This window comes from Neophocaena asiaeorientalis, unplaced genomic scaffold, assembly GCF_003031525.2.
Source record: "Neophocaena asiaeorientalis asiaeorientalis breed wild unplaced genomic scaffold, Neophocaena_asiaeorientalis_V1.1 scaffold92, whole genome shotgun sequence".
Taxonomy (NCBI): Eukaryota; Metazoa; Chordata; class Mammalia; order Artiodactyla; family Phocoenidae; genus Neophocaena; species Neophocaena asiaeorientalis.
In genome coordinates, this window is record NW_020174057.1 from 7,659,973 (window position 1) to 7,676,016 (window position 16,044).

Below are 16,044 nucleotides of genomic sequence, written 5' to 3' on the forward strand. Positions count from 1 at the left end.
AATTTCCTTGACAGGTTTTTAAGATTCAAATGATTGTTTCTTTAGGGGCCAAGAAACCCAAATCACTGAAATCTGAATTCATACTTGGTAACCAACAAGTAATAGGTTAGAAACAGGCTGTGTGTGTGTGTGTGTGTGTGTGTGTGTGTGTGTGTGTGTGTGTGTGGTAAGGAGAGGTCAGAAGGGCTGGGGACTTGAGAACTGGGTTCTCTTCAGAGTGTCCTTTATTTCTCTTGCTTTGTGTCCTCCCGCCCTCAGGCATCTCTTACTTGAGGCATTGGGCTTGTCAGGGCAGCCTCTCAGCTGTGATGTTTTGTGTAAAGCACTCAGTCAGTTATCACACAGCAGCATAATTTCCTTCATGAACTATCAACCTATCTGTTGTATAATTTTATTATTTTAAGTTTAAAAATGAATATGTAAACTGGGGTCAAAAGGTCTATGTTTCAATAAGAAAATGGATTTGGAAAATTAAGGGCATGCCCTCATTTTCCCTGATATAAACCTTTGCCTAATTTTAAGTGTAACGTCAATCAAACGAGTTTGGGAAGAGAAATATTTCAAGTAAGATCTGAAATTCCTGTATCCAAAGACCCCATTTTTTAAACTTTTGTTCCAGCCTAAGCTGCTTAGAATATACTGGAGAGAGGCTTATACAATTATATATGTGGAAAACTCAATCTCTGTCAATTCTATGGCATGACTGATTGTTTAATCACTGTTCATTCATTCATTTATACAAGTAGTTATGAAGCAGCGCTGCTGAAGGCACTGAGACCCTTGCTCTCGAGCGGTTTTCCTTCAGGCTGAGTGATATAAATTGGCAATGATAACGTAAATAGGCAATTAAACATTACAGTAGGTAAATGTGGTTGAGTAGCTCAAGGAGCACAAATAAGTGCATTTAACTCAGACTTGGAAGTTGTCTTAGAGGAGTGCAGTGTCTGATAGAAGTTTTACTCTGGGTACATAGAATTGTACCAGGCACAGCAGTGGAGAAGAGTGTTCTAAAGCAAAGGAAAGAGCGTGGCATTCCACAAGTCCAGAGAGAGCATGGCCCTTTTGGGGTTAAGCGTAGTTCCGTGTGTGAGAAGATTGTGTGGGTGGAGGGACTAACAGAAGCTGAGGCTGAAGAGGTAAGCAGGGACCAGATCATGATGTGAGCCATGGTGAAGTGTTTAGGTTCATAGTACTCTGTGAGCAGAGGAGAGCCATATATAGTCTTAAACAGAAGATTATAATTATATTTGCACTTTGGACACACATCACCGTGAATGCAAGGCAAAAAATGGACTGGAGGCAAGCAAATCACTTAGGAAACTTAAAGTAATTTAGGCAAGAGATAGTGGTGTACCCTATGTTGGGGACCTGAAGATGAGGAGAATTAGATGGAATAAAGTAGGTAAATAGGACTGGGTGATCGATTTGGATATGGGGCACTGTGGCTAAGGGAGAGGAAAGAGTCAAAGATCATGCTCGAGTTTCTGGTTGGGATACTAGGTGGATAGAAGTGAGCATGTTGAGTGTATGGGGCCTGTGAGACATCTAAAATGAGATTTCTAATAGAAAATTATATTTATGGAGTCTAGAGTTCAGTGGGAATGGATGGGTAGATGGGAGGGGAATATCTTATCATGAAAGACCCTTTCATTTACAAATGACACAGTATCTCACCCATATAATCAAGGAAATGTATTGCCTCATGTTATGGAAAAATCCATAAGTATACTTAAGATTTCAGACCCATCTGGATCCAGGACTTAAATGAATTACTCAGGACTTAGTATTTATCTGCTTCCACAGTAATGGCCTCATTTTTCTGACCTCTAGCAACACTGTACTTAACATCATTCTCACCACCAGCAATCCCAGTAGAACGAACATAATTCTTCCCTGATGGCTTCAACAGAAGTTCTAGGAAAGAATCTCCATGGCTATATTTGACCTGATTTGGGTCATGTGGAATCCCTAATTCAACCTCTGTGGCCAGATTGAATGGCTAAAAATGTCCACTGCAGTCATGTAATCCACACATTATAAAATGGACATAGGAAAACAGAAAAATGTCCAGGAAGGTGATAGGAAATTATGGTGCTAAAGAAACCAACAGAAGAGTATATTCAAGAAGTTGGAAATGGTCAGTTGTGACTAATGATGGTGCTAAGGCAACTACAAAAAGAATGTAAAACAGTCATTTGATTTAGCAACAAAATGATGATTTATGACCTTGGCAAAGAAGTTTCAAAGTGTGGTGGGTCAGAAGGGAGAATGGAGTGCCCCAAATGAAAAACTGGTACAGTGGTGGAGGCTGAGAGTATAAACAACTCTTTTAACTGTGAAGAAGAAGAAGTGAGTACCAGCCTGGTAGTTAAGTTCACAATTACAGCTTCATTATTCTGGGAACAAGTAAACTTGACCACTAATGGAGTCAAACATAAGTGGTACTGGACTGCCACCACCTCCTGCTGCCCCTCCTGGCACTGCCTCTGCATTCTTGCCATGCAAGTCTGGTGTCTCATTGTGAGGCAAAGGAGACTGACACGCACCATTCCTAACAATAACAACCACAAAAGAGGGAGTCAACACCGAAAAGCTGACCACATTAATTTCTAAGGCAGCAGCGCAGAAGGAATGTGAGACAAAGTTTAAGAATGAAAGAATGAAAAGAATATACAAAAAAGTAATGACTTACAAGGATTTTTAATGAAGCATATCCACTTCTAATTTAATGAGCATCCATCCTTTAATTTTTCTAAATTGTTTTTGGGTCTGTTTCTAATGTCCTTGTGTGTGTCAGAATGGTATAGTAGCTTATTAAATGGGCTTTGAGATTAGAGAGATTAAGAACTGGCTCTAACACTCTTTGTGATTCTTGGAAAAATTAGCCAAGTTCTCTACCCCTCAACTTTCTCATTGGTAAACTGTGGCCAATAATAATAATAATAATAATAATAATAATACTCATTACATAAACATGCTCTGAAGATTGTTACATAATGTAAGGAAAGCACTTATCACCATGCCAATCACATACAAAGTATTCAATTGATGTTTACTACTACTGCTATTATTATATTTTTAAAAATTTAACCCCTCTTCATTCTGCATTAAGTAACTAGTATATCTAAATAAGTTTTGTTCAACAATAAATGATGAGGGGCTAGTTTGAAAAAAAACTTTGGTGAATTTTTTTTCTCAATTTATGATATGTAAACTAAACCTTTATACTTATATTCCAATGTATAATAATATGGGCATCATTAATTAAGAATAACAAAAGGCAAAAGAGAAAAAAAGAAAAAAAATCAAGTTGCCTGTTTACTTTGTCCCATCAGATAATACTGTTTTTATTAACTTAAGACTCAGTTTCTACAAGTAGCCATAGCATTTATTAAGCATTCACTCATTTTTAGCACTTTCACTAAGCAAACCTATGGCCTTCTTGATTCAGATTCCAGCAATCTCAGATTTGCACGAGAGCCTGGTCTCAGCTTAAAAACGTCTTCAGCATCTTACTTTAATTATAAAATGGAAACCAAACTATTTAACAGCATCTTAGTAACAAGGTTCTTTTTCCCACTCACACTATAATTTTCTCCTAATTTGCATCAAAAAATTGTTGATGATACTAGCTAAATTATGGTTCCAACTACTAATGATGGATTCACAGCATAGTAGCATCTCATGTGGGAATTAGTTAAGTCCAACACAATTTCTTCTCCAGTGTTGGTACAAAATTCTGGTTTTTTTGGTTAATTACCAGATGACAGCTGGCTTGCATGTAAGGCATTTAAAGACCATGTCGCAGAAAAAAATACTTACTGTGTGTTTTAAAATGAGGATTACACCTACCACAGCAAGATACACTCAGGCGGTAGGGAACTGAGATAACCAGGCAAACAGCAGATTCGTGTCTTCCATTTCATGCTCACTCAGAGCCAAAAATTCACCCTGTGGACAGAGGACAAAATCAACTGATCCTTTCCTCTCTCTCTCTCTCTGTCTCTGTCTCTGTCTCTCTCTCTCTCTGCCCTCCGCACACATATAATTGAATTTATTTAAGTTAAATAAGCATATCATGCTACTCCACTGAAATATTTCCCAGTACACGAGATTTTTTAACATCTACGAACAAATTTTTTTACAACCATATATGAGAGTTAGACAATATTACTAAGAGCTTTTTAAACTATTTAAAACCAAATAAACCCCCAAAGAATTTGGCAGAGCTATTGCCCAAACTACGACTTATGTTAGGAGCATAACAATGATAACAGAAGATAAGTTATGGGGCCAGAATATCCAGACCAGTTATTTGCCGAGGCCCAAAATCTGGAAATGTCTGCCTTTTTCTGATATGGGAGTGGAAGAGCATGGGAAGTGTTGTTACAAAGCTGTGTGACCATATTGAATGTACTAACTGGTGCTACATGTGCTGAAATTTATCTTGGTAACTGAGATAAAAGTATTTTCTGAGTAAACACAACAGCAGAATTCCCCTACCACCACAGCTTCAAAAGATATCCTAATGGGACTTCCCTGGTGGCGCAGTGGTTAAGAATCTGCCTGGCAATGCAGGGGACACGGGTTCAATCCCTGGTCCGAGAAGGTCCCACATTCCGTGGAGCAACTAAGCCCGTGCGCCACAACTACTGAGCCCACGTGTCACAACTAGTGAAGCCCATGCGCCTAGAGCCCATGCTCCACAACAAAGAGAAGCCAACCCAATGAGAAGCCCGTGTATCACAATGAAGAATAGCCCCCGCTCGCTTAAACTAGAGAAAGCCCTTGTGCAGCAACGAAGACCCAACACAGCCAAAAATAAATAATTAAAAAAAAAAAAGATATCCTAACATATCCTTCATGTGGTAAACCAGTATTTTTTTTTTTCTGGGAGCAATTTTCTTAGTCTATATAGATATACCACAGATAAATAAGTGGTGTATTGGGCTCTACAGATTAATACTTAAAATTGAGTATTTTTTTCCTTCCTGAGGATGGACTCACTATATGGTCATATATGGATAGATTCACTGATTTCTATGTAAGTAAAATAAAAATGGAGCATGTATTTAAGGCAAAATGGAGAAATACATTCTCCTTTTCCGCCTAGGCCTATACTGACTTGTTATCTTCATAGGTCCACTATTGCTTTTTTGCTATTGTTTTATATATTTAACACAGTGTTGCAAACATTTGTTTGAGGAAAATGTGTAGACTAAGATTCAAAACAAAGGAGAAGGGAAGAAAGGTAGGAAAAAAGGAAAGAAAGAAGGAAGGAAGAAAGGGAGGAAAAAAGGAAGAGAGGGAGGAGGGAGCAATTAAAGTACACTAGTGAACTTATGAAAGTTGTAATAAACTGGTAGTGTGTTAAAGTCATATGGTTATATATATATATATATATATTTTGTGTGTGTGTGTGTGTGTGTGTGTGTGTGGTATGCGGGCTTCTCACTGTTGTGGCCTCTCCCGTTGCGGATCACAGGCTCCGGACGCACAGGCTCAGCAGCCATGGCTCACGGGCCCAGCCGCTCCGCGGCATGTGGGATCCTCCCAGGCCAGGGCACGAACCCACGTCCCCTGCATCGGCAGGCAGACTCTCAACCACTGCGCCACCAGGGAAGCCCCCTGTATGGTTATATTTTAAAGGAAGCCAAAAAATTTAAGAAGAATGACAAATTAAGTCAAATAATGAAAAGCACTGAATTTTGTCTCTGTGTGTGTAGAAACTAAAACACTTACTAGAGTAATTATCTTAGAATCTCAGAGTTGAGGTTTATTTTTTTGTTTTTTACTTTGTAAGATATTTGCCTCCCTTGCAGTGATATATGGAGTATAATAAAAATCAGTGTTGGACAGTAACTAGCCCTAAGTTCAGAGTGCTATTAGTAACTTAGGTAACTATTAAATTACAAGTGCATGGGACTACTCATGCATTTCCAATTCTGATGTTAAGGCTGAATTATGATGAATCAGGTTTTAACTGGGCATTTTAAAAATAAAGCACTAAAGTCTTTATAGATAGTACAAAGAATCCTACACCCAAGGGAGTACTAAAATTATACATGTCATTTAATACAAAAAAGGGCATACTCTTTGGACCCCATCCCCCCAAAAGGAAAGAAAGATATAAAGGAAGAAAGAATGGAGGCAAGGAAGAAAGGGAAGAAGGAAGGATGAAGGGAGGGAGGGAGTGTAGGAGGAATTAAATTAGAAATATCTTTAAGAGTACACATCCCTAGGAACTTTACTGAAAATTCTGAAAAACTGAATAAAGTGCATTCTGTATACCATCAGTGACATTATACCTCTTACCGACCTTCAAATAAAGTTGTAATCGATAAGAAATAATTGAATATTTATTTGAATAGTGATTTATTTAAATTCTGCATGTGCACGTATTCTCTCATTTGAGTTTTTTAAAAAAGATTTGAGCTCATATTACTTCACCCAATTATATAGAGGAAATTGTGTTTCAGAAAGTTAATTCACCAAAGGTTATATCATTTGGGGGAGTGTGTTGGGGCAGGGGTGGGTCTCTGATTACAAAGCTCTTCACCTCGTACCATGTCGAAACCTCATTATTTGTAAATCATTTCTAGGATCGATTTCAGAGAAGACTGGAAGTCTAGATTTCATAGGAACATGTCAGGTTTTCAAGCCGGAGTTAATGGGTTAGCTGAAGGTGCGGAGGAGAGCGCCTTTTACATGCCTCTGTTTCTAGTGCCGGCCCCAGCAGAAAGAAATTATGAAGGTAACAAAGAAGAGAAGCTATTTATTCCTGGACCCTGATTTTAAGTCCCATTCTATTTGGAAGAAGTGAATGTGTTCTCCCTTTTTCCAAGTTCTTTCCTTAGTCCTTTCTCTCCTCTTCCACTAGCCCCCTTTCCAGAGGCCAAGGAGGAGGAGACGACAAAGGAGTGAACCAAGAGTCACAGGACTCGCTTGACTCAGATTCCACTTGGCTTTTTGGGATCTGCCTGTCCTCAGGCCTCCCTCATCTGCTCTGCTTCTGTCTACCAGGTCAGAGCTCCTTGCCCTACAGGGGCAGGCTGGAATCTTCCTAGTGCTCAGTTTAGTTATAGTGATGCTCTGAAATTCTGTATGTAGCTTCTAGGTCTGGATTTGAGAGAGGAAGTAGCAGAGGCTAATTTAAACCAACAGTTTGCACTGTGCTTGCCGGTCTAACATTATAGGGCTGCTCATTTATCTCTGGCTCCTGGTTCAAAATTCAAAAGAAGAGCTGACTAGACATTTCCAGATTCCTAAAATAGTCTTTTTATTGTCGTTATTGCTACTAAGAAAGCAGGATATTCGGTACACCAAAGAGAATAAATTAATAAAATTTGATCCCTTTAAAGAGTCTAATACAATTTTAAGAAGGTTAAAAAAATGTTGTGTTTTCAATTTTCTCTAGTGACTTCAATAACAAAATGGGAAGATTTCCAAGCCTTGCTTTTGGGAACATATAAATCAAAGACAGTAATAAAAAAAAGTGGATAATTTCATAAGTTTTGCAGCTTGACAGTATTGCTTTAAAAACTGCAAATCTTTGACACATTATGGTTTAAGAATATGCTTTCACATGTCTAATTGCTAGCTGATAGAAAGACATGAATCTGCTCTGAATGCAGTTTCCATCTGTCTAGCTGATTGCTTCAATGTGAGTTTGCTAATAATGAATTTTATTTTTTAAAATGAACATTTTAAATGAAGATATGAAAATGTGCATTTCTTTTTTTCTGAAGGCTGTAATGTGGTTATATCATCAAATCACCTAATCCCAGATTCCTTACCCTAGATCAGTCTCCCTGGTCAGGTACTCTCACTGCATCCTCTGCTCCTCATTTATAGCTGTTATTGCAGGAGCACTTAGGAAGTTATTGGTGTAACCATGGTTGATAGACTGCATCCCTCCATAGGCTGTAGACTCTATGAATAGAGGGATCACATTTGTTTTGTTCATCATATTTCTGCTGTCCAGCAAAGAGCTCAATACATAACAAGTAGATAGACTTCAACCAAAAACAGCATATCATGTATGTAATGCAGATACAGATATTAGAACCAGCTATATTTAAGCCAGACATTAAGAAATTTGCAAGTTTGGAGAATTTAATCCATTTATGTTTAAATTATTAATAGGTAGGGACTTAATACTATTGCCATTTCGTTAACTGTTTTGTAGATCCTTTGTTTTCTGCTGCCTCTCTTGCTGTCTTTCTTTGTGCATTCATGACCTTCTGTGGCTGTATGTTCCAACTCTTTTATCATAATCTTTCTTGTTTCTACCACAGGGTTTTTTCTGTGGTCAACATGAGACTTACACAAAATATCTCACAACATCTTATTTTAAGCTGATAACTTCAATAGCACCCAGAACCTTTTACTTCTCGCCGCCCCTCACATTTTAGGTTATTGATGTTATAATTTACATCTTTTTTATATTGTGTATCCAATAATAAATTATTGTAGTTATGGTTATTTTTAACACGTTTGTTTTTTTAATTTTTAATCTATAGTTGTGATTTACATACCACTATTACAATATTAGAAAATCTGACCTTATATATTTATCTTTACTGATGAGTTTTGCACGTTCATGTTTTTCCGATGCTAATAAGCATCCTTTTATTTCAGCTGGGTGTGGAGTCTCTAGTCAGACATGGTTACTCCCTTTGCTCTGAGGGCACAGGGTGGGTGTGTTGTCTGGGCTCCCCAGTCAGACGGAGTTGCTGTCCAGATGCCCAGGTTGGGTAGGGCCACAGGCTATGCTCCATGATTGGAAGGGGTCACTGATGGACTCCCTGTCTGGACAAGGCTTCAGGCTGTGTCCATCAAACCAGCAGGCCACATGCTGGGCTCTGCTGCTGGGTGGGATGGTAGAATGGGCTCCGTGGCTGGATGGTACTGCAAGCTGGGCTCTGAGGCTGCTCAGGGTCATTGTTTTACATTGTTTTACTGGTTATACAAGGCCAGAGGCTATGCTCAACAGTTGGGCACAGTTGCTGGCTTGGCTTCCAGCCCAAGTGGTCCTTAGGATGTGCTCTCCAGCTCCTGGGCATCTGTGCCCATGCTTCCTGTAGGGCAGAATTGGAGACTATGTTCATCATTTGAGTGGAAGTACAAATTTGCTCCCCAACTTGGGCAGACACTGTTGGGGGGAATGTAAATTGGTACAGCTGCCATGGAAAACAGTATAGGGGTTCCTCAAAAAATTAAAAATAGAACTACCATATGATCTAGCTATTCCACTTCTAAGTATAAATCCAAAGGAAATATCCTGAAGAGAGATCTGTACCCTTATGTTCATTGGAGCATTATTTACAATAGCCAAGACATAGAAATAGCCTATGTGTCTGTAAATGGGTGAATGAATAAAGAAAATGTAGTATGTATGTATGTGTACACGTACACACACACACACACACACACACACACACACACACACACACACACACACAGGAATATTATTCAGCCATGAGAAAGAAGGAAATCCTGCAATTTGCAACAACTTGATGAATTTTCAGGGAATTATGCTAAGTGAAATAAATCAGATGGAGAAAAATAAACTGTTTGATCTTACTTACATAAAAAAATCTAAAAAAACACAAAAAACAAAAAACCCAAACTCATAGAAACAGAGATTTGATTGGTAGTTACTGGGGGCAGGGGTGGGGGCAGTGGTAGATAATGGGTGATAATAGTCAAGGGGTACAAACTTCCAGTTATAAGATAAATAAGTTCTGGGGATCTAATGCAAAGTGTGGTGACTATAGTTAACAATACTGTATTGTATACTTGAAAGCTGCTAAAAGTTCTCATCACAAAAAAATAAATAAATAATAGGTAACTATGTGAGGTGATGTATGTGTTGATTAACCTTATTGTGACAATCATTTCACAATACACATGCATATCAAGTCATCACATTGTACACCTCAAACTTACAAAAAGTTATATGTCAATTATATCTCAATAAAGCTGGGAAGCAAACAAATTTGCAAGAATGTAAAACATCGCCACTCTTCTCACTACTTTTTTATTTTTTATTATTCTGGATAACATGTTTACTTTTCATAGTAATAGATAAATTATGCTAACCAGAGAAAATCCAAGTCAAGCTTGTAGCAAAGTGCCTGGAACATAGTAAGTGCTCAATTAATTACTTATTAGTATCATCATTAATAAAATTAGTACTATATGCTTATTGCATTCATAACACAAATGTGAAAGCCTGCTATCCAAATAGTGTCCAAAGCTATGTGTTTTGCCAGTCTTACCTCTAGCCCCTCTTTCCCACGCTATGCCCCATCCACAGAAAATTGTTTGAGATTGCTCTAGAACACCATGTCCATGTGAACTTCTCACCTTTGCATATGACATTTGCTCTGTCTGCAAGGCTCTCCTTTTCCTAGTCTCCTTAGCACACTCAGTCCTGACTTCAAGGCTTCCACATCCGAGTTCATCTCAATCTCATGGCACTTTGTCCATAGTACTTTTAGCACATTTTGCTTCATATTTTTATCTTAATGACTTTTACCCCTTTCAAGCTTCTAGAGCATAGTCAGCATATAACAGGCAAAAATGCTTACTGTGAGAATGTGTGAATGCAAATGAGCAGGCTGTTTGCTTTTAGTATAATATGGATTTTTCATGTAGTGCTGTAAAGTCATTTCAATTTTCTTTTCAGGATTGTAGGGCTCTGTTTACTAAGAGTGATTACTGATATTGTTAAATATATGGGTCCTATTACCTGCCAAACCTCACCAGGTATAGATGTGCCACTGTCTTTGTGTTTTCCAACATTTGCTGCTAGGACTGGCTTTCTCAAACACACAAATTAATTTAGTTGGAGAAGCTTTTCTCACAGACTATCCAGGGACAAGAGGTCACTCTCTGGGTACCCTGGCAGAAGGCCCTTGTTGACTCTCAGCCCAAATTCTTAGTGAAGGTCACAGCCTTTAGGACCTAGCCTGTCTGCCCAGACAAGATAGGACTGGCTTTCACGTAGTATGATAGAGAAGGGAAAAAATTCAGAAAGAATTAAATGGTGCATGTGGTATACTTATTTCTTAGTGGCTATGAATTCCTTAATCTCAGTTCAGGTTTATTGAGTCTTTCTTAGGCATAAAAGTTGGGGATATTGAAAGCCACAAAGTTGCTAAGCGTTATAACAGGATCCTTAGGATAGGGTATATTTGCTAGGCTTCCAATGATGGATGTCTTATTTCTCTTCTTGGTAACATCCAGTCGAAATTGATATTGGAGGGTGGAGGGGTTAGGGTACCAGTTAAGCAATGTTTATGGTCTACATTACTATTACCAACTGTCCCAGTTTATCCAGAACTGAAGGATTTCCTGGGATGTGGGGACTGTGAGTGCTAAAAACTGGGAATGTACTGGGCAAATCGGAAAGGGTTGGTCTCTCTAGCTGATTTGTTTATGTCATGCTCTTTAGAGAGCTTTAGCAACCAGGAGTACACTATTTTATTCATCCTAATACCACCTGAGTTCTATCAGTGAAATGAGAAGCTATTGTTATGAGGTGGGTTTTGATTAACTATATCTACATTTATTTATACTTTGCTTCTTGGGAGATGCATAATGCTCAGTGGCCTTGATTATGAAACTAATTTCTGCATCCATATGCCAGCTCTACCATTTATTTGCTGAGTACCCTTGGGAAATTTATTTAACTTCTCTGTGCCTCAGTTTCCTCTTGTGTAAAGTTTCTAATTCTAGAACCTATATTGTTGACTTGTTATTGAGATTAAATTGGGTAATTTATATCCTTAAAATAGTGTTGATTATTGTTATTGCTGTTATCATTGTAACTATTACTACTATTAATCAACTCTTAATTATTCAATTACTCAATTTCCTTATCTGTAAAATGGAGATAATATCTCACATGGTTGATGTGAGGATTGAAAGGGAAGAGATAATATATGGAAAGTGCTTAGCACAGTAGCAACATATAGGCTCTCAAGATTTTACTAAGTGTCAGTATTACTATTATTATTATTAGTTTGCCTTATTCTAGTTCCAAAGGTAGAAAACAGCACTCTGAATTACAAGCAAATGCTTTGGATTCTTGGGAAGCTTTCCATCTTCTAAGTTAATGTTTCTCGTGATATTTCCTTCATGTTTTGGCTCCAGCACCTAATAAACTATCTCATAATGACATCCTTCCCAGATGGTGATACAGCCGAGACAAGTTACTTGGCTTTCCCTAGGATGACTTCCCATCAAGTCATCGGACCGCTGCTTTATTTCTAGTATGTAGTTGTCAGGGTCCCAGAAAATTGAGGCAAGTGAATGTCTGGGGCAGATGACTGCCCTGTTTTTGCCACCCTTCCCAAAATTCTTAGTTCTTACAATTCAAGGAGTGCTTAGCCTTACTTTTTCTCCTAAATCTCCAAAGACATATTAGAGTAGATGTACATACATAAAATGCTTGTTGGGAGAGGAAATGAAAAACTGGAAACCTTTTTTAAAATCAAACATTTCTGACTATTAACAAGTGCAAGTGTCACGTTTGAGTTGAGGAAGGAAGAAAGGGAGCGGAAAGGAGATAGAAATTGTAAACCAATTGGGAGAGCTTAGCTAAACAATTAAGACCCCGGGGAACACATTATTAAGCATACATTCCAAGCCTGTAATGTGACTATAGATTCTTTGTCTCAGTATGGCATGACAGGTCACAGGCTTTGTAGCTCAAGAGGAAAAAAAAAATTAAAGAAACACAAAAGGCTGGTGTAAGTATTTAAGTTATAACACCAGGGCTTACATAAATACAAATCAATCTTAAAACAACATTTGATATCCTCAGTCCTATGAACAAGGTAAGCATATCCAGCCTTTAAAGTCTCCGAAAAGGTGTGGTATCAAGTAAGGAATGTCTGTGCTCACATGAACTCATTGTACAGTAGAAGGATTTAGAAGTAGTTCTCGGGGCTTCCCTGGTGGCGCAGTGGTTGAGAGTCCACCTGCCGATGCAGGGGACACGGGTTCGTGCCCCGGTCCGGGAAGATCCCACATGCCGCGGAGCGGCTGTGCCCGTGAGCCATGGCCGCTAAGCCTGCGCGTCCGGAGCCTGTGCTCCGCAACGGAAGAGGCCACAACAGTGAGAGGCCCGAGTACCACACACAAACACATACACAAAAGTAATTCTATTTCTAAGAAAATGTGAGAACTTGCCAAAGAGAGAAATCACAGATACTTTCAGGTGGTCTGAGCCCTGACTCTTACAAATATGTTTGGATGCTCAGTTCATTGACATCCTATGGTTGGATTTGGAGAGCTCTTGCACAAAACCAAAGGAGTGCAGCCAATATGTGCAATGGGATCCGTTTTATTCCATTTTTGTCCATCTCTATAATTCAGCCCTGTATAAAGTGACAAAAAAAAAAAAGCCCTGAAAGGCTCAGCTGTTCTATAGCTTGTGATGTGATAGAGAAGAGTCCCTGTGAGCACACGCAGCATATGCCAGATGAAAACCAATACACGTAAGTGGCAGGGATGCTGGGCAAAAAATCATGGGCAGGCACATTTCATACAGGGATGGCATTAGCCTTTCTTAATGCTGGGGAAGACGGAGAAGATTTTCAAGATTTTAGAAGGTACATAGACCCACTGTCTGAGTGAGAACTGAATATGCTTTAGGGGTTCATTGAAGTGTTTCTATGAAAGTAATTTTATGAATAAAAGATGATCAGTGGAATTCATTACGAGCTCAGAGAGTCACTGTTTTTCAGGGCGTGTTCAGGAAGTCATAGTAAAATGAGTACATACACTAAGCAGGCAAATAGAAAACATGGGTTTCTCTTTCTGGGAAGCTGGGGGGTATTTTCTAGGAGAGAAGTTACTTTTCACCTTTCTACCTTACACGGAATCCATGTGAAAACGGGTCGAGCCATGCTGCATCAATGCTTCATCCATTATGTCACTTCCCAGCACGTCTGTGCTTACTTTTCTCTTAGTTTGTCTGAAGCCTTACCATGTTGATGCATTACAGAACTCATGCTCTTTTACAATAACTCAACTAGACTTACATGACAAACCATTTCTCAAGAACTTTCTCTTGCTATGATTCACTGGGTTTGGTTGCTTGTAGTATTTTTCTAAGATCCTCAGGCTAGTTTTTTTTTTTTTTTAATAGTATGATTGGCCATGTTTAATGTCACAATGCATCACTATTTCACTCCTCCCACCAGTGGAATAAATCAGATGTGAAAACCTGGCCAATGGGAACATCATCATCAAACAATATTTTAAAATTATTTCATGTGTTTTGGGAATGAATTCAATATCCACTGTTCAACTCATTGATCAATATTTATTACATCATTACTATATTCTCAGGCACCGCTAGTAGCTAACTGTATTTCTGTCTTTAAATTACTAAGCAATTTATTATCTGTAATATCGGTAATATTCATTTAACAAAAACTCACTCATTTCAAATAATATATTTTTATTTCCTTCCATGAGTCAGGTATTAGGCTAAATGTTTTAGATACATTATTTCTAATCTTCCCCAAAGTCTCTGCAGAGTAGGAATTATTACTCTTTTTTAAATAAGTGAAGTCTTGAGACTCATAGGCACTGAGTGACACATCTAGGGTCACAAATCTAGTAGTGGGGGAGGGGTCTTCCACACCTAGACTGACGCCATAGCTCACCCCTTTACATGTTAGGGGGGTTGTCTGCCAAATCTTACTGGAAAGTCTTCATGGTCAGGGAAACGTATCTTGAAATTTCACTGACTAGTATAGAGTTTTCCATGATTCATTCATTCAATATATTTTTACTCGGCTTTTGATTAAAGAAAGATCTTAGTTATTGATTTTAGGCAATGAATCAGCAAGGTTATGGGCTGGACAAGGACTGGAGCTAGAAAAAAGCCACAGGAAGGAAGATAATCTGAGAATAAAATCTATGTGCAAAAGATGAGAAGATCTAGACACAGGTGATCACTGTGACTCTAGCATTTGAAAATTCTCCTTAGTTGAGAAAATTCTCCAAGGAGAAATCAAACATTCACAAAGTGACCTAGATTCTTTCTTCCTCCTGCTCTCCCTCCCTCCCTTCTTTCTTTTCTTCTTTCCACATTAATTAATTACTGATATGCAAGGTTCTATGTTTGATGCTGAGACTACAATGATGAATCCTAGAAGATGCACATGTAAGGAGATAATTATAAAATATAATCAATCCTTTACCAGGTCCTAAGAGAGCAAAAACGGCAGTTGAAAATTGCCAAGGTAGAGAATTAAGTAAAGAGAATTAAGCAAATTATATGTGTATGTGTGTGTGTGTGTGTATGTATATATCCAAAATTTTAATTATATGTATTATATATATATACACACATAATGAAGATATATATATACACAGTATTTACCTTAGGAAAGAAAGTTTCTTGAGAGCATGTATGATGTATTATATTTAATGTTTTAAAATTCATCCACTGAACTTGATAATTCATCCACTGAACCCTGATAACTGATCCTTACTAAATACCTAAATCACTTTCTTTGGTAAATGCCTAAGCTGACAATTTCTTATTCTCTTCAGCTTTATTTTATCTGAGTTTTCAATTTTTTATTTATGTTGAAATTCTACTCAAGACCTCTAATAACAGCCACAATACTTGTACAATGTCTATCGCTTTTCAATTTTCAAAGTATTGTCACATCACTATCTTTTTTCCCTTTGAACAGACTGTGTTCTAACTTTTCAGGTGATTAGACAGAGGTCATTGAAGGCTCTGTGACTTCCTTATGGGCACTCAGCTGGGAAGAATTCAAAGAATTTAAAGTGAGACCGTCACATTTCCTAAGTCCAAAAATTTTCCTTCCACTCTAACAGAGTAAAGCAACAGTGTGGGCTTTGTAAACAGTCAAACCTGGAGCCACTCACAGCCAACTGTGAGTCTTTGGTAGAGTTACAATATTAGGTTTCTTAGAATTATTAATAAATTTCTTAGATATTAATCTAAGTTTCAGAGTCTTCATATTTTGAAAAGTGAATAATAAC